The 26971-nt window shown below is 36.0% G+C and overlaps 1 long non-coding RNA gene across 2 annotated transcripts in view; it reads left to right on the top strand.

The window, feature by feature from the left end:
• The first annotated feature begins 966 nt into the window (after positions 1-966).
• LOC128313936 (uncharacterized) overlaps positions 967-26971 on the top strand; it is a 133812-nt gene continuing 107807 nt past the window's right edge. The window contains exon 1 of one of the 2 annotated variants that reach the window (XR_008295078.1): positions 967-1065. This is a non-coding gene — a long non-coding RNA (uncharacterized LOC128313936). Of the gene's footprint in view, positions 1066-11817; positions 12483-26971 lie in introns of those variants that run through there. The other variant, XR_008295079.1, reaches the window with a different exon arrangement.

Here is a 26971-nt window from a genome sequence, read left to right as displayed (position 1 = left end):
ACATTTTTTTCCATTTGGAGTAGATAGATAACTATCGCTTTGCCTAATTTTTTATTAAAACACCACGAAATATATTTATACTAGAATTAAATAAAGATGGAAGTTCGTACTTCTTTTTCAAGAAGTCAGCTCCTTTTTCCATTAAGCCCCAAACTATGCATTGCTTCCTCTTACTATCCTGCTTTAGTGTCAACTATCAAGTATTCCATGAATTAATTTTGACCTATGTTTGGGATGAGACTACCATAATGTAATTCTGATTGTGCTGTCCAAGAAAAAATATATATGTTTAACCATTGTCAAACCAGGAGGGGAAAAACCTAAAAAAAAGGAAAACCCAATCATTTTGAAGGTTTAAAAGAAATTGAAGGCTGCTTACTTTTTTTTTTTTTTTTTTGTCTTTTGCCTCCTCTATCCGGGAACATGTTGTAATCATGACAGTTCTATTCTGTTTCTGTGCACTTAGGCCTAAAACTCACATATTTTCTCCATATTACTAAAAGCTTTTTGTCTGATTCATGAATGTCACCATGAAGAAAGATGAATGCATTTTTCCTGACTCTCGTATATTATTTGACATTCTCCCACTCAGAGAGAACTGACAGACTGGCTGGGTAGTTATTGTGCTCTATAAAGAGAATTATTACAAGGAAATATTCATTCAACAGGAAGGGGGAAATGAATCTCCTAGATTTCAGCACAACATGAATTGATTTACTTTAGAGAGTGAAAATCTCCATGTTAAGGTTATGTAATTAAAATCTTTCTCGTTTAAATTCCTTTTTTTTTAAGGAAGTGAATTCTCTTTCATTAAGAAAATTAGAATACTCTTTCTATTCCCACTCCTCTATATGTAGTACTATTGCTTAAATTATGATAACTATGTTTAAGTAATGTCAGCTCTGATTTATCCCCATATGGTACCCCCCTTCCACTCACATATTCACTCTGTAAATTGCTTTCTCAGGTACTCTAATGTGAATCAATTGCATTCAAGGTCACAATTAGCAGCCTCCCTGTATCCATGGCCTTGCAGTGTGACCTTGCAGATTCTTCCATCAAGAGGTAAATCTATTTCCCTAATTCCTTACTCCGTGAGTCTGATCTAGCTTTGTGACTTGCTTTGGCCAATAGAATGTGGCACAGGTGACCCTATGTCACTTGTGAGTGTGGGCCTCAGGGAGTCATACACGCTTCTGCTTTTTCTCTTGAAACCATACCACCATGTCACTGACATGTGAATAAATCCGGGTCACATTGGGGGTTAGGGATTAATAAATTAATTTTTTGGGGGGTGGGGAGAGACACAATTCAGTCCATAGGCGTATCTAAAGAGGTCATATTGTTCAACCTTTAAGTAAGATGTGTCTACATCTAGATTTTCCTAACAAAGGGGATAAAAATTCTATTTAAAATATTCCTGGAATTGATGATTCAACAACTATTGTGTTAATAATTTGTTTCTTTTAGAGTCTGTAGGTTCTTGCTTATGTCTGCTTACAAATTTTCAATTTGTGAATTTAAATTCTTTCAATTCAATTTAACACTTATACTTTCTTCTGTACAGTCAGGGAATGAATGGTGCAGTATCAAAATTTCATTTTTTCTTTCTTCTTTTTCTTTCTTTTTAGAGAGAGAGAAAGCATGCACTCATGCATATGAGTAGGGGAGGGGCAGAGAGAAAGAGAGAGGGAGAGAGAGAATCCCAAGCAGGCTCTGCACTGCCAGCACAGAGCCTGACACAGGCTCTGCACTGCCAGCACAGAGCCTGACACAGGCTCTATCTTGTGACCCTGGGATCATGATCTGACCCAAAATCAAGAGTCGGATTCTCAAGCAGCTGAGCCACCCAGGCACCTCCAAATTTCATTTCTTGGTTGCAGAATAGTCATATCATTACTTCCTCTCCTCATTGTGTTTGTTGATATTCAACTTTATGATTTTCAGGACCATATCCAAAATCACCAGTAATAGCAATTAGGGTCTCTGGAATTTTTTTCATTTAGGATATATTTGAAATTTTCTTAAATTGGATAACTGGTTACATAAAGCATGCTGTTCCCATGGAACCCACAAGATAAAAGTCATAACTGCATAAACCTCTTCCTCCACAGAAGGAAAATGCACATATGAAGAATTTCTTTTAGGACAAGAACCAAAAGTATATCAATTTTAGTTGATTCAACTGATGTTTACATTAGTATAGGAGCTGATCTGTCTTAGTCATCTTTGTGCATGGCTTTAGTCACTTTCTTAAGAGTACATTGCACTGATCTCTGCCAGTTTTCTTTCATGACATTTTTGAATTAATTTCATTGATTCATTTATTCTGCGAATTAATAGTGAGAGAAATCCTACAATATGTTAGGTACCATTCTAAGTTCTGAGGTTACGATGGTAACCAAAAGAGACGAGATTCTAAGAATCTTACTATCTAGTGGTAGATGACAATATAAACATGAATATAAAATACATTGTCTAGTACTGCTCTGTGTTATAAAGAAAAATAAATCAAGTTAAGTAGAGAGTAGAAGGAATTATTTGAATAGAAAGATAAGTGGTAGTATATCTGATGATACATTATTGGAGCAGAGATCTAACTGAAATAACAGAACAAGTTATATATATTATCTGGTAGGAGAAAGTTGCAGGCAGAAGAAACAGCAAATGTCAATGCCTGAAATAGTAACAACTTTGTTTTAAAACTTTCAGCTCAACTTGGAAGACAAAATTTTTCAGGCAAGCAAAGTTGGAGAGCCTAGGTAGATAAGTGATGCTAAGGGAACGGCATGTGCAAATCCACATGGCAATCAGGCAATAAGAATGGCAAGAAGCCAAGGATGGCTGTGGCCACAGGAAGTCCTGATCAGTGATGAAAAATAGGAATAGGACTAGCTCACGGGAAGAAAGTTATGAACGGCAAGCTAAAGAGTTTGAATTACTTTCAATAAATATAGCAAGCCTAAATAAACCCAAAGCTTTAGCTCAAGTAATATTTCCTACTCCTTTAGCTGGTTTTTAAATGTTTGGGTTTTTTGTTTTGTTTTGTTTTGTTTTGTTTGTATTTCTTCTTTTGGAAATGAGGTTTCAAAATGTAGCAAGGGAAAGCTTTATATCAAGATATAGAGGAAGAGTGTTCTCCCTGGAGATTTCTAAGATTAGGTTGCTTAAATATTGGAAAGAATTTGTCAGGCTTTGCCAGGCCCATTACATTGTCCTGGAGCCAATATAAGGTTGGGATTTGTAGATCCGCTGGTTACTCTCTCTTCCTCTGGCTATCATTAATTCATTAAGAGTATTTACTGGTACCCAAGATACTTTAGGCACTGTGTTAGTAGTTGAGGATGCTAATGGACAAGTAAACCATGGTCTTTGCCATCAGAAAGTAGTTTATTCCTACTTGAGACCAGCTGTCATAGTGGTAAGAACATAGGTTCTGGAATCAGACTACAAGGGTTTATAATCTGGCTCTGCCATTTACTAAATTAAATGTTACACAATTTATGCTTATTTATGCTTCAAATTTCCAATTTGTAAAATGAGGATTCATTCCTTCAACAAATACTTGTTGGTATATTTCTAGGCACTCTCATAGGTATTTTGAGATACAACAGTGAACAAAACAGACAAAAATAAAATATGTAGTTAATGGGAATGTTTTAAGGACGTAAGATTATATGTACCACGCCTAAGCACAGTAACTACTAAATAAATGTTAGCCATACGTTTCTTATATGCTAAAACTAGTGCTTGGTGAATATAAATCCCTGATTAAAGGTAGTTGAATTGAATTGAGTTATTTTATGGGAAACAATCTGTGTTACAGTCCTAAAATACAAAGGAGGTTGATAAAGTAATGGTTAATTACATCAAAATAGGTTAATGAAGAGAAATGAAAATGTCTGGAAGTCCAAAGTCTAGTCCTCAACTTTGTGGTTGACACTGAGCAGCAGCCAAGCCATTCCACATTCTTCTTCCTGTCTGTGGCAAAGCTCTACATGCCTTCCCAGTATCCAGCTTCCTTTCCTTTCTTGCCCCCAATTTTATTTTGGTTATCATGCTTCAACTAAATGAGAAGTACTACACTTGTCAGCATTCCTGGCAGCCAGGGATGGTCAATGAGATGAAATTAGAATTTACTAGATGAAACTTCTAGGAAAGGTCTCTAAAGAGGGAGGGACTCAGCTCACGTGTTTTTTGCCCTGCAGTGTTTACCCCTTCCCTTCTCCAGAATGTGAACTCAATGCTGGATGTGAAGCAGCCATCTTATGATAATGAAGTAACCATACAAACAAAAGCAAACAGGGGGATGGTGAAATGAGCCTGGCTCCCAGTGGCATTGTGCAGTTGCTAAATTAGCCCCAGATTTCCTTCTGAGAACCTCTTGTTATGTAGGCAAAAGTGCCTAAATTTGTTTAAGCCAATGTTACATTTGGTGAGGGGTTTAAGGGATTGCTTCTATTATTCACAGCCGAATGCATTCTATAACCATATAAAGTTTCTGGGTGCCCACTATCTCCTAGAGTGGCTGCACAGACCACCACTGATGACTTTCGTATTTTTAGTATCTAGGAGGTTGTCCACAGTGCAAAGCCCAGTTTTCTGACAAGTAAAATGTGTGGCTTAGTTTCTGCCCCCAAATTCAGTCTTGTCACTCCTTATAGACATTTTCCTCCATTGGTTGAATGTATCCATTCTCCATTAACTTGAATTCACAGGTGCAGGCTCATTGTGAGGGGAGAGCCAACCCTCTGCTTGTAAAGGGTAGAAAAGCCTTTCCTCCCTAAAATGCCCATCATTGTGATGGATACTCAGTAGGTGCTCCAACAACACATGTGGTTCAGGCTTCTGATGTCATTCACACCAGTTTTAGTAGCATCTATGTGTCATTTAAATGTAGAATTGTGGCTTTCTCACACCTGTGCATTTACTATTTTCAAGAAATTTTGGTTATCAAACCAGAAATCCATTTGCATAAAGGAGTAAAAGGGTTTCCATCTTCACTAGTAAAAAAGAAACGATATAATGAATTCCTTTTTTATTAGATCTTTATTTTAGTTATTTTTTAAATGAATCCCTTTATTTATAGCTACATGCAAAATTCTTTTGGTTGATTTTCTTCAAAGGTTTCTTCTCCCCACCCCATTTTCTTTCTTTCATTTCTAAAATGTAACTTGAAAAGCGCTCAGGGGCAAAATGTATTTTTACCTACATTTGGTTTGAGATCAAATGCTGAGGAGAAAAGCTAGCTATCAATTGCACAGCCATATTTTAAATCTGGGCTCAAATGGAGCATTATAGATCAGGAATAAACCACTTCATTTAGATTGGCTTTCTGTCTACAGGTGCCATTCTTAATTATCCATCACTCCTGAAAAGGATTTGTGGGAAATCATGAGGCGTCATCATTTCCCCCAACTCCTGCCAGCTCCTGTGTCTCTGAGTGCCAACCAGCCCTTTCTCCTTTGACTTCTTTACTAGAGCACATCCCTTAGGCCTTTCTTAACACTTGCAAAGCTTAAGTCAGCACTTTCCTAGAGTGGGAAGCTCAGGATTCCTTCCAAGGAGTTGCAGGAAAGCTGAAGCATTTATGGGCAGAGAGTCAGTGCATATTGCATTTCTCCAGGGCAGCTGAAAAATTGTCACTGAACATTGACATTTCCTTTTGGGCTAATCAGTAAGTTTTCTTTCAGAGTTGAATGCATATGTACACTGTGGATGTCTGGCTTACCCTATCCTAATTATCCATAGGTGTCCATTTGAGTAGTGTGTTATAATGGAAATGGTATTGTTCTGGAAACAAAGGTCTCAGCCCTGCCAGTTCTTATCAACACTACTTCAAACAAATAACCCAAATCCCAGGCTTCTGTTCCTCATCTGTGGAACGTGGAATGGAGTTAAGGCCTGTCCCATCTATCTTATAGGATTATTGCGAGGTTTGGTAAGTAGAGAATATGTCAAGGGTTTTGTACACTATAAAGCACTATAGACAGGTAAATATAAAATCACATCACTGAACTAAAACTCACTCCTTCTCTCTATAAGCATGCCTCATAGGTTTCTATAAATATTCAGTCCTGCCAGGCCAAGGAAAATCTCAACACTTTCCATCTTGCAGTCATGAGACTTGGCAAGGGATAAATTATTAGACTGTGGGGTTCAAATCCTGACTTCTTTGCTTACTAATTAGGGGATCTTGGATTAGTTTTTCAGCCTTTCCAAAGCCTCAGTTACCTCATCTGTAGAATTGGGATATTGATCGTATCCATACTTCAGGTTGATTCTGGGATTATATGAGACAAGCCTTGTAAAGTGGTTATTATAGTGCCTGGTATATAATAAATAATGAATATTAGCTATTGTTAATTTGTTATTAGCGTGGGCACAAGTAGGTCATGTGATACTGAGAAGATGATAACTAACATTTTAATTTTTCCTCTACAAATGGCTGTTTACCATAGAGACTGGGGTACTTTCTCTAAGAGCTCATGCTAGCTAGTAATGGCAGCTGAGTAGGTGTTTTTTTGTTTTTACTTTGTTTTGTTATATTTTACCATTTTTTGCCATTTAGCTAGAGGTCATTTTAATTTGAATTTCACCTCTTAGCCTCTACCTGCTCCTCATTCCATGTTCTGAGAGAAATGAAGTGTGATCAGTATTTTATACATTCAGTGACTTTATTTTATGCCCAATGTCTGATATTTTACATTTTTTTTGTGCATTTATTTATTTATATGAATAATCTTATAAAGGAAAAATAGTAAATTACATTTAATTATAAACTTATTTAACTTTAATTTTGGGGAAAAGGATAAAAATATGTGAGATATATTCTGTTCTGGAAAATCCTGTCAATGTGATCATAGTACTCATGGATTTATGATTGAATTTAATGAAATGAACCTCATTAAGCCTTCAGAAACTATGATTTAAAACACTTTATTTCCTATAATGCAGGTAGGAAAATAGCTATTAGATCCTAAATCTCAACTCTCATCTACTTTGTGGGGAGTTCTGAATGCACTTGTTGAATACCTGTGTTTATTTTCTGCTAATCTATGAACAGGGAAGCTATTAAGGACCTGATGTGGGTGAGCAAAATGGGAATTTTAGGACCAAAGAGATTTGGGGAAGGTGAAAGCTAATGAGGAAATGAACATATTTCATTGGTAGACTTGCTATTGCCTAGGATTGGAATAGGCTAATAGGACAGGGTTCACATCTATATACCTTCATTTTTATATTTGTAAGCACACAAACCCTGCTGGATGTCCAGTGTATCAACATGTGCAACACATAGGACCTCCAAGGTGCACGATTCAACTGTCCTTTGTTGGTCAGTTAAGAACTAGGATAATCTGTAAGAATACAGCCATATATATTTTTTTTTTATTCTAGAGAGAGAGAGAGAGCATGTGTGAGTGGAAGGAGAGAGAGAGAGAGAGAGAGAGAGAGAGAGAAAGAGAGAGAGAGAGAGAGAGAGAGAGAGAGAGAGAATCTTAAGCAGGCTCTATGCTCAGAGCAGAGCCTGATGTGGGGTTCGATATGATGAACCTGGTATCATGACCTAAGCTGAAATCAAGAGTTGGACATTCAACTAACTGAGCCATCCAGGAGCCCTTGAATACAGCCATATGTTAGCAGCCTAACTGGGTCTCCTGTATTTTCACACTTTTTAAATTTTAGTTTTATCTCCTTAAACTTTAAATATGTCCAAGACTCTCATATACAAATACGAATAAAAAATATATACACAAAACACACATATATATGTATGTGTAATGGCAAAGAAAAAGCCCTCTACCTCTGGGATTCAGGGAATTATCTTAATTATTTTGAGGGTCCTCATTTCCTTATTTCCTACTCACTCATTAACCTGATTTCTCTCTCTTTTATGCTCCTTCACATACACTAGCAAAGCAGCTCCCTCCAAGGTCTTTAGAGACCTCCAGTATGGCAAATCCTATGGGCAATGCTCAGATATATCCATGCTGGACTTGTCTTTGGCATTCAATAGTGCTCTTTGAAGTTTGTCACAATCATATTTCTTCTGTAGGATCGTCTTCTTCCATGTACCTTTTAAATGTTGATATTCTCTGTAGTTCTTTCTTTTCACTTTATAAATATTCCTTGGGTATATAATAGATACCTTCCTACATTCCAATGAGACTTACATATGTATCTTTAGTCAATATCCCTGTCCTGGTTTCTAAGCCCATGTTTATTATTACCTATTAATTTGTCCTCTCTGGATATTGAACAACTAATTTAAATGCACTAGGTTTAAAATGTAAATAATTTCTCCCCAAACTTGCTTCTTCTCAGAATTTAAAAAATATTGCTTAATAATAATACTATTTATCCAGTAGCTTATTAAAAATATTCTGAGTATTGTTTTTGAATTTTTTCCTGATTGTCAGCTATGCCCTCCATTTCCACCATACCCAGTCTTGATCTCCTCCTATCTGTGTTGGAGGTCCCCCTTTGCCACCTGGCAAAGTCAAGCCTCAGCTGAAGCATAAGCTCCTACTCTCCCACCCCCCATAATGTACTCTAGGCAGAGTTAGGTATGCTACATGTACATCTCTGATATGACCATCATTATTTTAGAAGATTTAAGAACAAATGCAATGAAAATGAAGAGGTTGTTTGATATGGAAGGCCGACTGGTCACCTAGACAGATTGCCACAAGGTCATATTTATTTATTTGCCCAGAGACCTCACAAGGGTCCAAGACCAGACTCTTGGCCTTGTGTGCTCAGAAACTAGCCTCAGCCATGTCTCAGTTAATAAGAATAATTGGACATAAATATGTTAACTCACAGTAAGAGACCCAACAGAGGCCATTTTGTGACTTTAAAATGAGAAACATCTGGGAAGCCGATTTACATTCACATTTGTCTGATAAGTACATTTGCTCCCTGTAGATAAGCTATACTGAAAAAGCCAGATTATCAGAGAGTCTTGATAAATATGAAATCAGAACAAGGGAATTTATATACATTGTATAATTTCAATATTTTATGGCATTAGGCTCCCTTAACTGGACGTGATGATCACAACAAAAGGATGTACTTTAGGCAAAGCAGATAAGCCTGCCAGTCTGATAAAACTCTTTTCTGGATGGCATTTGGACAAGAGTTCCCAAATTTGCCTTTTTTTCTGTACATGAATCTCATTTTCTCTACTTAAGTGGCTGAACTACCCCTTGTCTAATTGACCCATTCTTTCTTATTTTATTGCACTTAAATAAGATTATAATCTAAACTTCACTGGCCTGCAGACCAGTCTCTTTAAGTAGAATTTGCAAATCTCTGCTTTGATTGAGTATTGATTTCTGAGGGCAAAAATTGTTTTCCTTATACCTGTTTTGTTTCTAAGGTGATGAAGAGACCTTTGCATTGTAACTGCTTGTTTATTTTCCCATTTGACTTGCCCAGAAACCTATAATATCCTAGGGATTGGTGACTATGATTTATTAATTTTATCATCCCATTACCTAGCCTAGAATTTTATCGCTGAAAAATATGTTGCCTAAATGAATATAGGTTAAAATTTTTCTTTGGTAGTAAAGTGATGTTGATTTTCACTGATATTTTAAGCTACCTTTAAGTGGAAGTGTTATTTTAGAATCTGTAAAAATTTAAACATTTTCAAATTTGTGATTTTTTTGTGTTCTGCAATTCAGTTTCCCTTTCAGGAAGTGATATTCAATCAATTAATAATATATTGAGACAGAGAAAAATAAAAAGTAGTTAAAATCAAGGTTATTAGCTTGTAATTCATTACATTAAAATATTCATCCATTGAAGTTATATAATACATTGTGATAAATACTATTTAGCTTACCAACAGTGCAACATTTTTTTATTAGATTGCTTAAATTTGAAATAGCCAGATATGTGTACTATTAACGGTCCCTAACTTTGAATTCATTTGATTACTGAGGTTTCTGAAGGCCAGAAAAGATTTTTCTCACAAAGGAGGTGTGGTGATTACTCTAAGCAAAAGCTCTCATATTTATAAAGTTTAACTAGTTTACTCCAGATTGTTTAGGTACTTAGGCCTGTGTTTGCAACCAGTTTATCTTTAGGTGTATACCAAAATATTAGAGCTTGTCAGGTATTCATGAGGGTCCCTGTGTGTTTTATTGAGATCTTGTTTTTATAGTTATTTTACTACAGTTGTAATATAACTTCATTTTGGTGTAACACTGAGGTAATCGGTAAGGTTAATAATTATGTACTGATCAAATGTATTGAGAGGATGAACTTGAAAACTCTATAAGCTGTTCTTGTAATGAAATCTGATTGCCTTGAGAAAGAAGAGACTTTGTTAAGGATCAATTAACCGTTACATTAAATCAGTCTGTTGATAAGTTTCCACAAAGTTCATATTTAGCCGTGGAAGGAGGTAAGAGCTGTCAATTTGTACATACATAGTTATGAATAAGTCCATGTTGGAAATGTGGTAAACTGAAATGTTTCTTTGAAGCAATACTTACCCCTCAATAGAAGATACAAATGATTAGTATTTTGGTGTGTATATTTCTATTTTTTTGTTCTATTTCTTTTTTTTAAATTATTATTTTAGAGAGAGAAAGCATGCGAGTTTGGAGAGGGGCAGAGGGAGAGAGACAGAAACCTAAGCAGGCTCTAGGCTTAGCATGGAGTCTGAGGCAAGGCTCTATCCCATGACCGTGGGATCATGACCTGAGCCGAAATTGAGTCACACACTCAACTGAATGGGCCACCCAGGTGTTCCTCTTTTGTTCTATTACTTTTGAGTAATGCAGAAAGAATAGTGATGAGTGGTTTGTAATTCAGAATGGTTAACTAAGGGTTAGGGGCTTAGACTGGAAGTTTAGGTCTAATCTCTGTTGCTATTTAAATTCTGTGATTATCTTTGAGACAGCAGGGGCATGGTGCTGACTCCAGGCCAAACCTGAATGAAATGTGCTTGATACAGATCTGCGTTAGGGTCTGCAGAACATCAGGGGAAACCTTGGCAGTTTATCAGCATTGGTTTTAGAAATTGTACAGATTGATGGTTTGCACCTGGTTTCAGTTTTGTTCTTTGGTTTCTACTGTTGAGACTGGTCAGGCAACCTGCTTTTGGCTCTGTGGTCAGTGGTGATTCAAAACCCTTCCTGAGATAAGACAGTGACAATCTTGGTGATTCATAATCGGAAGGTGAGGTGTGTTCTGTGGGACCAAGAAAGGACCCCTAGAGCTACAACGAAAGCCTCAGTCTCTCTGATGTTGGCCTGTGCTTGTTTTTTCCTAATGCATCACATCCTTTACTCTTTTAGTAGCCTTACGTGAATACACTGTGTGATGGTCCTTTCAATGGTGTAACTGCTACTTATTTTTTTCCTGAACCATTTAAGAGTAAGTTGCAGAGATGATTCCTTTTTGTCTCTGAATATTTTAGTGTGTATTTCCTAAAAATAGAAAGAGTACTATATAACTGCAGTGTAATGATCAAAATCAGGAAATTAACATGGATGAAATATAATTATATTATATGTTATATAAACTGCAAATTTTATTCAGATTCCTCTTTAAACAGCCTTTATTGAGATTTTAAACACGGAATGCCCTGTGTAGCCCAAAAAAATCTATCCAAGGTTATGCGTTGTATTTGGTATTCAGATATCTTAAATCTTCTTTATTTTGGAAATTTCTGAGTCTTTGTCTCTAATGATATTGATATTTTTGAAGAGTAGGGTCAGTTATTTAGTGGAATGTCTCTCCATTTGGGTTTGTCTGATGTTTCCTCAGGATGAGATTCAGTTTATGATCTGTTGGTGGGAGTATCATAGATCTAATGCTGAATTCTTCTCAGTGCCTTATGTCAGGAGACACATGCTATCAATTAGTCTCATTATTAAAGATATTAACTTTGATCATTTGGTAAAGGTGGTGTTTGCCAGGTTATAGTCCTGCAAAGTTATTATTTTACCCTTTGTAATCAGTAGGTATCTTGTGCGTAGACACTTTGGCACTATGCAAATATCCTTTGACTTCCCTTAAACTCTAACTTCTAGTTTTAGCATCCACTGATAATCTTGCTTGAGTCAACTGTTATTATGACGGGTGCCAAATGGCAATTTTCTAATTACATCATTCTGTCTACATTATTAGTTGGTTTTCTATTGAAAGAAAGGACCCCTATCCTCATCTTTCTTTCCATCAGTGAGGACACATGGACCCCTACTGCATGTAGTACTATTTTTATTTATTTTAATACTCACATTGTCCCAGATTTGGCCAGTGGGAGCCATTTTAAGCTGGCTTTTGTGTCCTTTTGACATATCCTCACTATTTCCTTGAACACTTTCAGAATTTTTGCCATTATAAGGTGTTCCTGGCTTATCTTATGTTTTTCTTGCCTTAGCCCTGGAATCAGCCATTTCTCCAAGGACTCCTGGTACCCTTCAATGGAGAATGGTGTTTAGAGGCCAAGATCTGGATGTCAGGTATATTAATTGCATCTGGGTTGTCTTGGCTTTTAGTCCTTCTCAGGTGGCAGAATTAGTAAATTGAATATGCATATGAATATTCTCATACATGCATTTAAAATTTTATATCCTACTTTCATTTCTAATTCCCTTTTATGCATAGCATTTATTAACTTCTAATATAGTACATATTTTATGACTTATAATATTAGTTAATATAAGATTTGTGGTTAATTTTTTTTCTACTAGAATGTAGAATGTACAATATGCAGTGATGGGAACTTTTCATTTTCTTTGTTTATGAATGCATCCCAAGCAACAAGAACAGTCCTGGGGTTCAGTCATTATTTGTGAATGAAAGAATAAATAAATGCATTCTGGGGAAAAGAAAAATTGTGCAAGAAAGAAAATACAATTATATAATATAGTTCCATTGTAAATACTGTTTCCATAGTTATAAACTATATTAAGTTAACACTGAATATTGATATAAATAAAATTATGATAGAAGTATATTGTGAAGATGGAAAAAAGAGAAGGGTATATATGTATGAGATAAAAGCTAAATCTTTATTTTTTTAGACAAAATCAGTAGATAATGCTTGACGTTGAAAAAGTTTTGTTGTTGTTTTATGCTATAAAGCTGAGCATCAAACGAAATAGACAGAGGGGCACCTGGGTGGCTCAGTCGGTTAAGCATCTGACTTCAGCTCAGGTCATGATCTCACAGTTCGTGGGTTTGATCCCCGCATGGGGCTCTGTGCTCACAGTTCAGAGCCTGGAGCCTGTTTTGGATTCTGTCTCTTCCTCTCTCTCTGCCCCTCCCCCCACTCATGCTCTGTCATTCTGTCAACAATAAACTTAAAAAGCTTTTAAAAATTAAAAAAAAAAGAAATAGAGAAGATGAAAATGGTTGTCTGTGAGAAATCAGGAAGAAGGTGATGGAGAGGGTATAGAGGACTACATTTTTATAATAAATAGGACAAAAACTAGTTGATTTATTAAAGTAGATACCTTTGATATAAGTACCCTTAATATATTCTCTAACCATCTGCCTCCACATATAAACATATACCTTTGATAATAATAAAATATAAGAAGCTTTTTTTTTAAAAAAAAAGTTTATTTTGAGATAGAGAGCATGAGGGGTGTAGGAGCAGAGAGGGGATGAGGAAGAGAGAATCCTAAACAGGCTCCGCACTGAACATGCAGAGCCTGATGCGGGGTTCAAACCCATGAACTGTGAGATCATCACCTGAGCCAAAATCAAGAGTCAGACGCTTAACCAACTGAGCCCCCAGGCGCCCAATATAAAAAGCTTTTAAAAGAAATAACATATATGAATGACTATAGGAAAATATGCAAGTTAATTTTTCTGGAATCTTCTCTAAAGTATATCTTTCCTTTAAAGCAACTCAGCAAAAACTGTGGCAATGGACAAGAGTTTCTTAGGCGAAACTGCACATCAACATGGAACTATCTGCCTATATCAATGAAACCTTTGGTCTTGTTTAAATGTTGTTGAGAATGTCGCTTGTAACATTATGCAGGAGAAATTTTTTTTTCTTCTTAGTATCAGATATTGTTTATTTCTCCCAAACAAGCTGTTTGCTTTATTTTATGAGATGGCAAACCAAAAATCTGACAGTGTTTCTCTGTAGGGTTTTAGAAAATTCAGATATAAAATTTTCTCACATCTGCAGCAAATGTACAGGATCTCTGAATATGTATCATGTTTATTAATTTGTGTCCTGTGCTTCATTATCCTTTCTACCTCCAATTTTCTGCTTTTTTTCATTTCATCACATATTTTTATCATAGGTTGCATCAAATTTTATAAATTTTATTAAATCTGTTCAAAATAAGGAAGGGTATAAGTAAGTAGATAATAACTGATTACATATATTGTTATCCACTGAAACGGGGAATTATTTCTAGGTGTTTCTAATCCCTACAGACAAAAGGTGTACAAACTTTTTAAATTACTTGCTTATTTGGAACTTTTAAAAACTTTTCTCCACATAGTTAATATTTTCCTAATCTTGCTTATAATAAATTTTGAGGGAGACTTTTAAGATAATTTGAAATCAATATGCTTCCTCTTTATTTAAAAATGATAAGACAATAGATTTTTGGGTTAGAAATCATTATAGTTATTTTCTAATATAAAACCGTATAATAAGCTACTCATTTTATGCCAATTTTCTTTCTTATGTTCTGTTGGAGAAGCCTTTCTTTAAGCTGAAGTACACACACATACACACACACCCTCACACACAATCATTTTTAGCACTTTCTCTGTGGTATAGAGTGTGCTTAGCACTGGGAAGACTCAAAGGAATAAAAGAAGCCCCTTCAGCAAGTTACTCTCTGAAACCTGTTTCCTCGTGTGTAAAGTGGAGATAATAGTAGCACCTATCACATAGAATTTTGGTCTGAGTGTTGAAGGAATTAATGCATATAAAATACTGCCACATAGTTACGTGCTCACTAAATGTTTCCTGCTGCCGTATATTTTACAGGCTTGTTGTTAACATCAAATAAAAGCACTTTGTAAAGTGCACAGCACTATTAAAACATAAGGAGGTGCCAGTATGTTAAATCTAAGTAGTGTTAGGTTGTAATTGCAGTTAATTGAATACTTTTTGTATATGATTCTACTTGGAAGCATATTCATTATTTATGAAATCAATTTCTTTTTTGGAAACTGCATATAGGTCTGAACATCTATGTCGTTAAATTTTATATTTAACCCATCATTTCAGCGTAATACCTTACTGACTCTTCACCTTAACACTGAATGTATTAGTTCTTATTTTCCCATTTTGTGTGTTTTATAAATGTAACAAATATATCTAAGCCACTGATAATCCTGTTGATTTATACAGCTCCATATTATCACCAAACAATTATTTAATTAATTGTTTTGGACAATTTACTTTTTTTCTTTATGTAAGACAATCTCTCCATTGTGTTGGGGAAGGAATTTTGTTTATGTGCCTTAGACCCTCAGGAGCAAAAGACCAGGTTAAAACCTATGTAAAACCCTTTGTTGTTGTGATGATTAAATAAAGGTTATCTCCTGTCTGGGTTGTTCTGGCCAGCAGTCTGATGTGTGGGATGCTGAGCTCATACTGGAGACTGAGGAAGGTGCTGGCCTTTTAAATATCTGAATCAACTGTAGACCTTAGAACCCAGGTGACTCTTAGAGTGGCTGCATTCAGTCTTCTTGCTCATATTTACTGAGGATTTTGGTATTAATTGGAGGAAAAAACCTCCACCAAAACCATAATCACCCAATTTGCACTTGGTATTAGGCATTTTGCATCAGGAAAGACTTCCCCCAAGGCTATGTCACTTTGTTACCAGAGGAAATTCAGGGAGTGAGAAAGAGTTCCTACTTAGTTTGAAGTTACTGGGATCCCTATTACAATGAAAGGCATAGTCCTGTTTCTTGGAGCATCAGGCTTTTTACATTTGTTCCTCCTACCCTCATACTCACAAATACCCTCAACCCATCTAGTCAACCTATTGCTATAATGTGGACCTTTTGCTCCATTTCATGCAGATTCCCCATAATTCCCACATACACATATTCTTACCCATCTTTGAATCTTTGCCTGTTCTCTTCTATCTCACTAGAATCCATTCCGTAGGCCCTCTCTACCTATACTAATCCTACCCAAGGAGTTTCCTAGGTAGATCACTTCCAAAATGATCTTTTTACTTTCCTATTCCCATTGGACTGTAATGTCTGTAATATACATTTTATGACATATGGATCGATTCATATACATAAACGTTCACTTCCCAAATATCTCATTAATCCTGTGTTGATTAAACAAAAAAGTTATTTGACTTAACTAACTTAAAAATAAAATAAAAAAAAATGGCTATGAAAAAAGCCATTTTCATAGATATATTTTTAAAAACTTTAACATTTAAAGCCTTTGCAAAAGATGTTACACACTTCCTTAATTAAACAATTCAAATATCAAAATAATTAATTAAACAATATCAAAATAATTTAACCTTCTCTTGGTTATTTAGGATCATAAATATTCAAGTTTATAAATTACCCCAAGACTGTTACCAGTTGTTATTATTTGAGGCATAAGGATCAAAAAAGACCCCCTATTGCCCATTCACACCTCTGCTTCTAAGAAGAGTTAATCAATCATTTATTCCATTAGTGTTTATTGATCACTATATTTCAGTATTATGATACTTAGGAAAATAGTAAAGAAGACATTGATCTCATAGTTCTTATAGTCTAGGGTACTTACAGTCTAGATGCTAAGCAAAAATCACGTAAATACAAATAAAAATTCAGTCTGAATAAGCTCCAAGAAGAAAAAATACAGGGTTATTAGGAGGGAGTAAAATAAAGGTGGCTGATTTAGACCGGTGTGTCAGGGAAGGCCTCTGAAGAGAAGTGACATGTGAGCTGAAACCTGAAGAATAAATAAGTCTTAGGTAGATGAAGAATGTGGGAGGAACATCCCCAGGACCAAGTCTCACATTTCTGAATCATCTTAAAGTGTTGTTCTCAGCACAGAGTAGATGCTTACTAAGTTAATTTCGGTTAACTAAGTATGGTTTACTTAATTGCAATGGATTGCTTAAAGATTTCCTTGATGGTAAGGATTATGTTTTACAAGTGTTTTTTACTCTTCCTAATGGTGGGCACATCGGTAAGGCTTTAGTGAACATCTGGACACCTCAATTTGAAGTTTGTGTTCACTATTTGTCCTAATTGAACATTAACGGTGGGACAGAAGAAAGAACATTCATGAATCCCAATGTGCATCAGAGCAAAAATTAGACATGCATGCACATTATGGCTGCTCCTTTCTCTCCTTTTGGGTTCTGCCTGACTGTGGAGAGGATTTATTCTCATCTCCTTTTTCTGCCACTCTATACTGAGCAGGGCACTGTTAAAGAAAAAAAAACCATATTTTGATACTTATTAAAACAGTAAGGAAGACTTTATTCAGGAATATTGTGATAGGTGTCCAGACTATCACAATAGGGGACAGAGATCAGGCTCAACTCTGAATACAGCAAGAATAAATGAAGATTTATAGCTAAGGAGCACCTGAAGTGGTCAGTAGATGGAAAATTTCTAAGGGGAGACATTAAGGGTAGGGGGTTTCTTGCTAAATCTGTTAGTTTTTGTTAGTTCTCCTGTTACGAGTCCCATTGAAGGCAGGCCAGTGGGATCAGATATCGCCTGGGGGATTGTGGAGGATGAGGAATCTGGTCAGATACTGAGGGTGGCAATTCTCTCTAAGCCGACTTAACAGAATTCTTGCTAAAACAGCTACGCAAGGCTAGCAAAGATGGCGCCAAGGTTGAGACCTAGCTGAGAAGGGAGCTCCCAGGCGCCTGACTTAAGTTTCGTGGAGGAGAGTTTTTGTCAGTAGGCTCTGCCTCTGGGGGCCTCTGGCTGTCATCCTCAGCTGCCAGACTGGCCAGGGAAGTCTCCTTTACAGAGCTAAGCCATTCTCCAAACAACATTACCAGTAATAAAGCTGACACCATTACCTCCATCTGTTAGGCTGTCAAGTCTGTTTCTCCAATGGCTCAGTACTCAGTTGCAGAATAGAGACATTATTAAAAATTCATTGACTCTCTAAGAACCCCAACGCATATATCTAGATATGCTGATACACTTACTTGTAACTATGATTCCCTGTAGTGTAGGATAAGAGCATTAACTACAGAGCTACATCATTACTATATTGTAACAGGCCCTGCATTAGGTTCTTTAGACATATTATTTTATTTATTCTTACAGTGATACTCAAGAAGTCAACAGTACTATAAAAATCCATAGCAGTATCAGGAATTTTATTCCAACTTTTTCTGTTTGTTTGTTTTTTTTTAATTTTTCTCCTGTTTGTTTATTTTGAGAGAGAGAGTGAATGAGTGCACAAGTGGGTGAGGGGCACAGAGACAGGGAGAGAGAATCCCAAGCAGGCTCCATGCTATCAGTGCAGAGTCTGACACAGGGCTCAGTCTCAGGAGCCATGAGATCATGACCTGAGCTGAAATCAAGAGTTGGATGCCTAACTGACTGAGCCACCCAGGCATCCTTGTTTTGTTTACTTTTTAAGATTATGTCATCTGGTCCCAGGTATGAAAAGGAGGACCCAGAAATTTCCATACATTCTATCACTGCACTCATCTCTGTCATATTATGCAAATGAGTGTCAGTTTGGGATTTTACATACTACTCAACTTGACATTTCAGATGGGAGTTTTGCTAAAGTGTAATGCTAGGTAAATGCAAATCAGAGACCTTGTGCAACCACCAGAATACCACCAGTATTCTGGAAAAATACCCAGTAACCTTCTGTAGACTACTTTCACTGCTCTAATTATCTCCATTTAAGGTATATTTCAGATTATCTTGAATATAACTTCTCTGAAAATTATGTCACCAAAATAAGGTTTCCTAGAATATAATACTGAGACAATTTAACATGTGACCAAATTAAAATATGCAAATGATTACACAACTACTGTCTTTGAAGAAACAATTAGCAATGATTTGGACTTTTAAAATCATTGTGATTTTTGTCTACAATTTTATCTTTTCTCTGAGAACTGTTTCCTTCCCTTCCATAAGTGAAAGTGACAGGTTTCCCACTTTTGTACTTCCTTTCTGCCATATTTTGTTTGTTGATTTAAGATGCTATACTTCCCTCACAGGTATTTCTCGGTTCTTGGAGCAGCATTAGAGATAAATCATTATTACATCTTGAAAGTATTAAAATGAGCTTAGTCATTAACTAGTAGTTTCATGTCTGGGAATAAAGTCAGTTTTAACACAATTGTGTTTCCAAGGAATCTTCCATTGTTAAGACTCACATGTAAGAATGATTGAAGGAATAGAAGTCAGAACCTAACCAATTTCAGATTCACAATTCCAAGATTATATTCCCGACAGGAACTTTAATAATACAGATATTTTAAAACTACTAATACTTTGTATTTATAATACAAACATTAAAGATTAGTCAATGGAAACAGAAAAAGATTACATAAAACATTCTGAGTGAGCCCTGTGCATTTTAAATGATAAAAATTAATGAACCTCTAGGTTACCATTGTGTGAATAGTTTTTATAACCCATATGACACTAAAGAGCCAATTGAAACTATATGTTTTAAAAATGCATTGTCGAAGTTAATTATAGCATTCATAACTAACCATGGTTTTTAATTATAAGTAAAGGGGGGAGGGGTCTAAGAGCTATATATGAATGCTTAACATTTTTAAAAAATCTTACCTGTGATGCTATTTCCAGGGCTCAAGCTTCTTTTTTTTTTTTTTTTAATTTTTTAAATGTTTATTTATTTTTGGGAGACAGAGAGAGACAGCATGAGTGGGGGAGGGGCAGAGAGAGAGGGAGACATAGAACATGAAGCAGGCTCCAGGCTCCGAGCTGTCAGCACACAGCCTGATGTGGGGCTCAAACTCATGAGCAGTGAGATCATGACCTGAGCTGAAGTCAGACGCTTAACCAACTGAGCCACCCAGGCACCCCTGGGGCTCAAGCTTCTTATAATTAATAGCAGTTCATATATTAAAAATCAGGGTCATTATGAAAATTACAATGGAAATGAAATGCTGGTATAGCTCAAATAAATTATAATAAATACTGCTTAGATATATGTACAATGAAATTCATTGCAGCACTATTTTTATGATAGAAAAAAATAGAAAAGAACCTAAAATTTCAACAACAGGGGATTGGCTAACTACATGTTTGTAAATCCCTACAATGTATGTTGTACATGTAATGTATATATTCATGGTATATTCTTAAGTGAAAAAAGCTGGTTATAGAATGGCATGTGCATCATAATCCCATTTTTGAAAATTTATATTTATGTTACTTTTCCATTGAAAGTATCTAAAAAGATATATAACAAAATATTTAGACTTGTTATCTAGAATCTGGAATTATGGATACCTTTTCATTTTGCCTGTCTCTATTTTATTTTTAATAATAAATATGTATTACTCAGCTAAAATTTATAATAATTCTGACAACTGTTATAATTAATGATTGCCTAATTAATAAGTAATTGTAAAAGAAATCATATCCCCTACAGTACTGCAGAAATTGAAGTAAAGCTTTTGGAAAGTGGGGGGAAAAACCCACAGCTATAATGAAAATATTGTTTATAGGTGCATACTATCATATTTTAATAACTGATCCAGCCAAACATTATTATAGAAAATCTCTAAAGGACAGAATGCTATATAGCACTAATAAGTATATGGTTAATAGAATACATCTAAGTTTAACTACTTATGTTCTAATATTTCTTAAGGAAAATTAAATATTATGTAAATAAAAAAGTATATTGTTAATATTCTCCGTAATCGAAAAGCCAAGCTATGAAAAGGAGCAGTAAATGTAGTGTGTGACATGATGGCGTTTCATCTAAGCATGTAACATTTTTATTTTCTAAATGATTTTATTTTTAAGTAATCTCTACATCCAACATGAGGCTCGAACTCACAACCCTAAAATCAAGAGTTGCACGCTCTATCAACTGAGCCAGCCAGACACCCCATGCATGAACTTTTTTTTTAAATGACTTTTTTTTTAAAGCAATTTGACAGTCATTTAAGTGACATGTTCTAGATTTGGTGCTATATAACAAGACAGGATGCCTCACCTCTGACATCTCACTATCTAGCAATAGAGAAAGAAACATCCAGAACTTCATGATTTTTTTTAAGTTTATTTTTATTTATTTTGAGAGAGAGAGAGAGAGAGCAAGCAGGGGAGGGGCAGAGAGATAGGGAGACAGAATCCCAAGCAGGCTCTGCGCTGTTAGCACAGAGCCAGATGCCAGATGTGGGGCTCCAACTCACGAACCATGAGATCATGACCTGAGCCGAAGTCAAGAGTCAGGTGCACAACAGAGTGAGCCACGCTGGCACCCCTGGAACTTCATGAGTTTTAAGTACAGTACCAGTGGTTTAGACTAAGTGTTGTGGGAGCACAGAGCTAGCAGGATGAATTCTACCTGATGTGTGGGAGATCTAATTTTTTGAAAAGGTGAAATTTGAGTTCCTCAAAGAATGAGTAAGATTTACTGGGTGAAGATTGATGGAGGGGCTTTCCAGTCACATGGAACGGTGAGGGCAGAAGAACAGTCAGAGTGTGAGATGTGCCATGGGAACACCAGTTATTCAGAGGTGTGGGTAGGTTTGTGTCATAGGGTGCAGATGAGGGGGTGTGGAAGGAGCTAAGTCAGTCAGTGCAAATGTTTAGCTATCTAAGTACGAGATGTAAGAGGCTAAAAAAAGACATGAAATCTGAAAATTGCAATTCTGAACATAATAGTAGATTGTTTCTGTCATTTAAAGTCTGTAGCAGAAAGAAAAGCAGCATTTATTGAGTTCCTATTGTATGCTTTTATATTTATTGTTGCATTTAATCCTGATATCAACCCTAAAATGTGGATTATTCTCAATTACACGTGAGGAAATGGAATCTACTGACGTCTGCCTCGTTCCCGGAAAGATGAAATGCTGCAGTAGGGTTCAATCAAGGTTCATACAACTCTCCAAACTGGTTTTCCTTCCATTTCCCTCAGTCTTCCTGAAATACCTAACTGATTCTCATAGTACAACAAACAGTGGTACACATTCCCACACAGATCACCACCACCACCACCACCACCAAATAACTCAGCATATTTGGAGCTAAAAACAAATAAAGAGGAAGGAAATATGCATGTGAAAACTTTATAGATCATTCTGTCCTATTTAGCACCCATTATGGGACTGTTACTGCGATGTGAATGTAGAAATTTGCTGCTTTGAAAGCCTTGATATTTCCCTATTGTAGCCCACAGCTGTTTGAATATAGCAGTATTTCTTGAGCTGGCAAAAAAAAAAAAAAAAAAAAACCACCAAAAAACCAAAACGAAAACAAAAAACAAAAAATAAACAAACAAAAAGGCTCATTTTCTGCAGTATGTGAATCACATAGGTATTTATCCCAAACAGCTACTTTCTCTTTTACAAAGGACTGATTTGGAATTCACGTTTGTTGCAATGCCACAGGTGTTTTGGATTTGGGTGGCAGCTTCTAAGTGTGAGTCTGATGAGCTCTCTGTGTTGCCTGCCTGGCTGAGCATTTGCCAAGCTGAGTAAGCTCATTCATCCAGGAGATGGCCTTGAAGTTGAAAAGATGTGAGGCACGAATGCCTTGTCACTTGAGTTTGCCTGTTTTCCTTTTTTCTCCTATGTCCCTGCCATGAGTGCCCACAATGTAGTACTTCATAAGGAGAGATGAATGCCAGCATCTACCAAGACATTAAGATACAGATTCTGCTTCTTCAGTTGACTAGATTAACATATTAAACAGCCTGTTCTGTTAAGATGTTTCCAGCTAAAATTAGTATTTCCTTTCTTGTTATGCTAGTTGTGATTTCACGGGATTGTTTATCTCCTGGCGAAGCTCCCTCCCGTCTTTTTCTGCTCTCGTCATTTTCCACACTGCTGACAGACTGATCTATTGTAAATGAAAATCTCCTCATTTTATCCCCTTGCTTAAAATTGGTGCACAGTAAACTCATCCTTCAGTACTCAGCCATGCCGTGCTCCCCATGGGGAGAGGACCACTTTCTGCTCCAGCTGAAGCGTGTGCATACCTCTCAGATGGTGTTATGCACAGTATTTATAATTGTTGGTTCATTGTCTCTCTTTCTAGTTGATGCTTGAGGGATCATGTCTTTTTCACTATTTTAGTACCAGAATCTCGTGTGTGGCTATCTCATCATGTGTACAAAGAAAACATTAGCTGGGAATATCAATGAATGAATTAAATAGTAAATGAATTAATAAATATTGGTAGTTGTGAGAACTCAATAGAAGGTGAAGGGGGAGGGCTGGGGAGGCAGGGTATCTCTTGCTGCCTATAGCATCTTATAAGGGGTACTGGAAATGCCTGCAATTTCCTTAAAGTGACATGTTTAGGTAGTAGCCTTTAAAGGAAGCTTTCCCTCTTTTTAGACAATTCTTGGTGTTTATTTGAATTCATAGAATATCTCAGGGGTTGTCAGCCTACAAGTGTGTAAAGAATGCTTTATGGTGATAAAATTAGGACAAGATGAGACCTAAGAAAATGTATGATTAATAGAGAACATGGTGTGTGTTTAATCGCTCTTTACCCTAGAGCTTTGTGGCAAGATCATCCTATTTTATGGATGATACTTAGGATTTTAAAAAAAACAATTTTTCTCATGATAACCCAAAGGTCTAAAACTGCCTTTCCTCTGAGGCTCTTATGGTTAGTGAAAACTCCAGACAAACCAAAATTATTCAATGATATTTTATAGATCTCTCTGAATTGCCTTTCCTTTTCCCCTCTAAAGGAGTCTAAGAGAAAATTTTCCATATTTTTTTCTACCCAAACTTTGCTTCTTTTGAATAATAGAGGAAATGTTAGGTTGAAGTTTAAAACTTAAATATAAATGGGAGATAGTATTTCCAAATTAGTAATCTTAAAAGTTAATTTCAACTAATTATAATAACAAATGCATAATCCTATCAATGTGATGTTTGTATACATTATATAAGTATACATGTATATATATGTTACATATGTGTATACATTATATATGTATATATGTTATGTAATGTATACATATTCACATATGTATATACATAACATATATACACATACACACATTCAAATATATATATAATATATATATACACATACACATATATATGAAAAGCAATTGGAAGCCTGCAAAAATGGATATTCAAAGGAATACTGGTAACAGAGAATGTCATACAGCCCGATCATTTAAAAATGATGTAAATTAGGGGCTCCTGGGTGGCTCAGTTGGTTAAGCGTCCGACTTCGGCTCAGGTCGTGATCTTGCGGTTTGTGGGTTTGAGCCCTGCGTTGGGCTCTGTGCTGACAGCTCAGACCCTGGAGCCTGCTTCAGAATCTATGTCTCCCTCTCACTCTGCCCCTGCCCTGCTCATGCGCTCTCTCTCTCTCTCTCTCTCTCTCTCTCTCTCTCTCAAAAATAAATAAACATAAAAATTTTTTTAAATGATGTAAATTATATCTGGATAATAATACGTTATATTGGGTGATAACCATGAGTTAGGCTGTAAGTTACCCCAACATTCCTGAAGAGAGAGAAACATAATGTTTGATAATTGGCATCTAAACCTGAAAGTCTTCTTTAACCATAATTTGAATAACTAATCTCTAATTTAGAGAAATTATTTCATGTCATATTAGTACCCCTTCATTCTTCAGCCAACTTTTTAAAACAAAGAGGGTTAGAGCTATTTATAAGTTAAAGTTAACATGGACACTAAGGGGAGAGTTTATTCTTAAGGCAGTGAAGGTGACTGAGGGGAGAGAGACATGGGACCTGAACCAAATGCATCTCCAAAGGGTCATCAATGAAATTGGCTGGAAAATAATTGAATTAATTTGACATAAGATATATGAATGAATGCTCTTGTCATAAATGCCTTGTTACAAAATACATGTAAAAACATCAAATATATAACTTTGCATCTTTTTTCCAAGTAATCATGGCTCACATATTCCTTTCCTTCGAGATGAAGATTTATATGTCCATGTGGCCCACTTGACCTCTCTTTTTTATGTCTCAATCTGAACACCAAAAGCTAATGGTTTAACTCCCCAAATGATCCTCTTCCAGTTCTTCTATCTTATAAAGAAAGTCTTCCACTCAGCTCTTAGGCCAACAACTTGGGAGTTCACCTTGAACTTTCTGCGTTCTTACCCCACATCCACTCTATCATCTCTTAAATGCCTACTAAACATTTCTTAAATATTTTCTCCTTCTACTCCCACCACCGCCTTAGTAGCAGCTACCATGACCTACTGCCTAGGAGAGAGTACTAAATAAAATGGCCTTCTTACTGGTTGCCTGCTTTATCTTTGGACCTCCAATTCCAAAATTTGTATAGAACCAGAAAAGATGCCAAATAACCAAGGTAATGTTGAAAACGAAAACCAAAGCTAGAGGCAGCACAATTCTGGGCTTTAAGATGTATTACAAAGCTATAATCATCAAGACAATATGTTACTGGCACAAAAACAGACACAGATCCATGGAAGAGAATAGAAAAACCAGAAATGGACCAATAAATGTATGGTCAACTAATCTTTGACAAAGCAGGAAAGATTATCCAGTGGAAAAAAGACATTCTCTTCAGCAAATGGTGTTGAGAAAACCTGGAAAGTGACATGCAGAAGAATGAACCTGGACCACTTTCTTACACCACACACACATACAAATAAACTCAAAATGGATGAAAGACCTAAATGTAAGACAGAAAGCCACCAAAATCCTAGAGGTGAAAACAGGCAACAACCTCTTTGACCTTGACCACAGCAACTTTTTACTTGACGTGTCTCTGGAGGCAAGGGAAACAAAAGTAAAAGTGAACTATTGGGACCTCATCAAAATAAAAAGCTTCTACACAGCAAAAGAAACAATCAGCAAAACTAAAAGGCAACTTATGGAGAAGATATTAGCAAATGACATATGAGATAAAGGGTTAGTATTCAAAAATCTATAAGAAACTTATCAAACTCAACACCCATGAGACAATCCAGTGAGGAAATGGGCAAACGATATGAATAGACACTTTTCCAAAGACATCCAGATGGCTAACAGACACATGGAAAGATGCTCAACATCATTCATCATCAGAGAAATACAAATCAAAACCACAATGAGATACCACCTCACACCTGTCAAAATGGCTAAAATTAACAACTCAGACAGCAACAGATGTTGGTGAGGATGTGGAGAAAGAAGAACCCTTTTGCACTGCTGGTGGAATTGCACTACTGCAATTGCACTACTAGGTATTTATCCCAAAGATACAGCAGTGGTGATTTGAAGGGGCACATTCACCCCAGTGTTTATACCAGCACTATTGACAATAGCCAAAGTATGGAAAGAGCCCAAATGTCCATCAACTGATGAATGGATAAAGAAGATGTGGTATATATATATATATATATATATATATATATATACAATGGAATATTACTCGGCAACCAAAAAGAATGGAATCTTGCCATTTGCAACAATGTGGATGAAACTAGAGTGTATTATGCTAAGCAAAATAAGTCAGAGAAAGACAAGTATCATCTGATTTCACTCATATATGGAATTTAAGAAGCAAAACAGATGACAATAGTGGAAGGGAAGCAAAAATAATATAAAAACAAAGAGGGAGATGAGCCAAAAGAAACTCTTAAATACAGAGAACAAACTGAGGGTTGCTGGCAGGGTGTTGGGTGGGTGGATGGGCTAAACAGCCAATGGGCTTTAAGGAGGGCACTTGTTGGGATGAGCACTGGGTGTTATACGTAAGTGATGAATCACTAAATTGTATTTCTGAAATCATTATTATACTTTATGTTAAATAACTTGGATTTAAATTTAAAAAATATGACC

This window comes from Acinonyx jubatus, chromosome C1 (genome assembly GCF_027475565.1).
Source record: "Acinonyx jubatus isolate Ajub_Pintada_27869175 chromosome C1, VMU_Ajub_asm_v1.0, whole genome shotgun sequence".
NCBI classification, from domain to species: Eukaryota; Metazoa; Chordata; class Mammalia; order Carnivora; family Felidae; genus Acinonyx; species Acinonyx jubatus.
The sequence above is the reverse complement of the archived record's forward strand: the minus strand, read 5'-3'. Positions and strand labels throughout refer to the sequence as shown.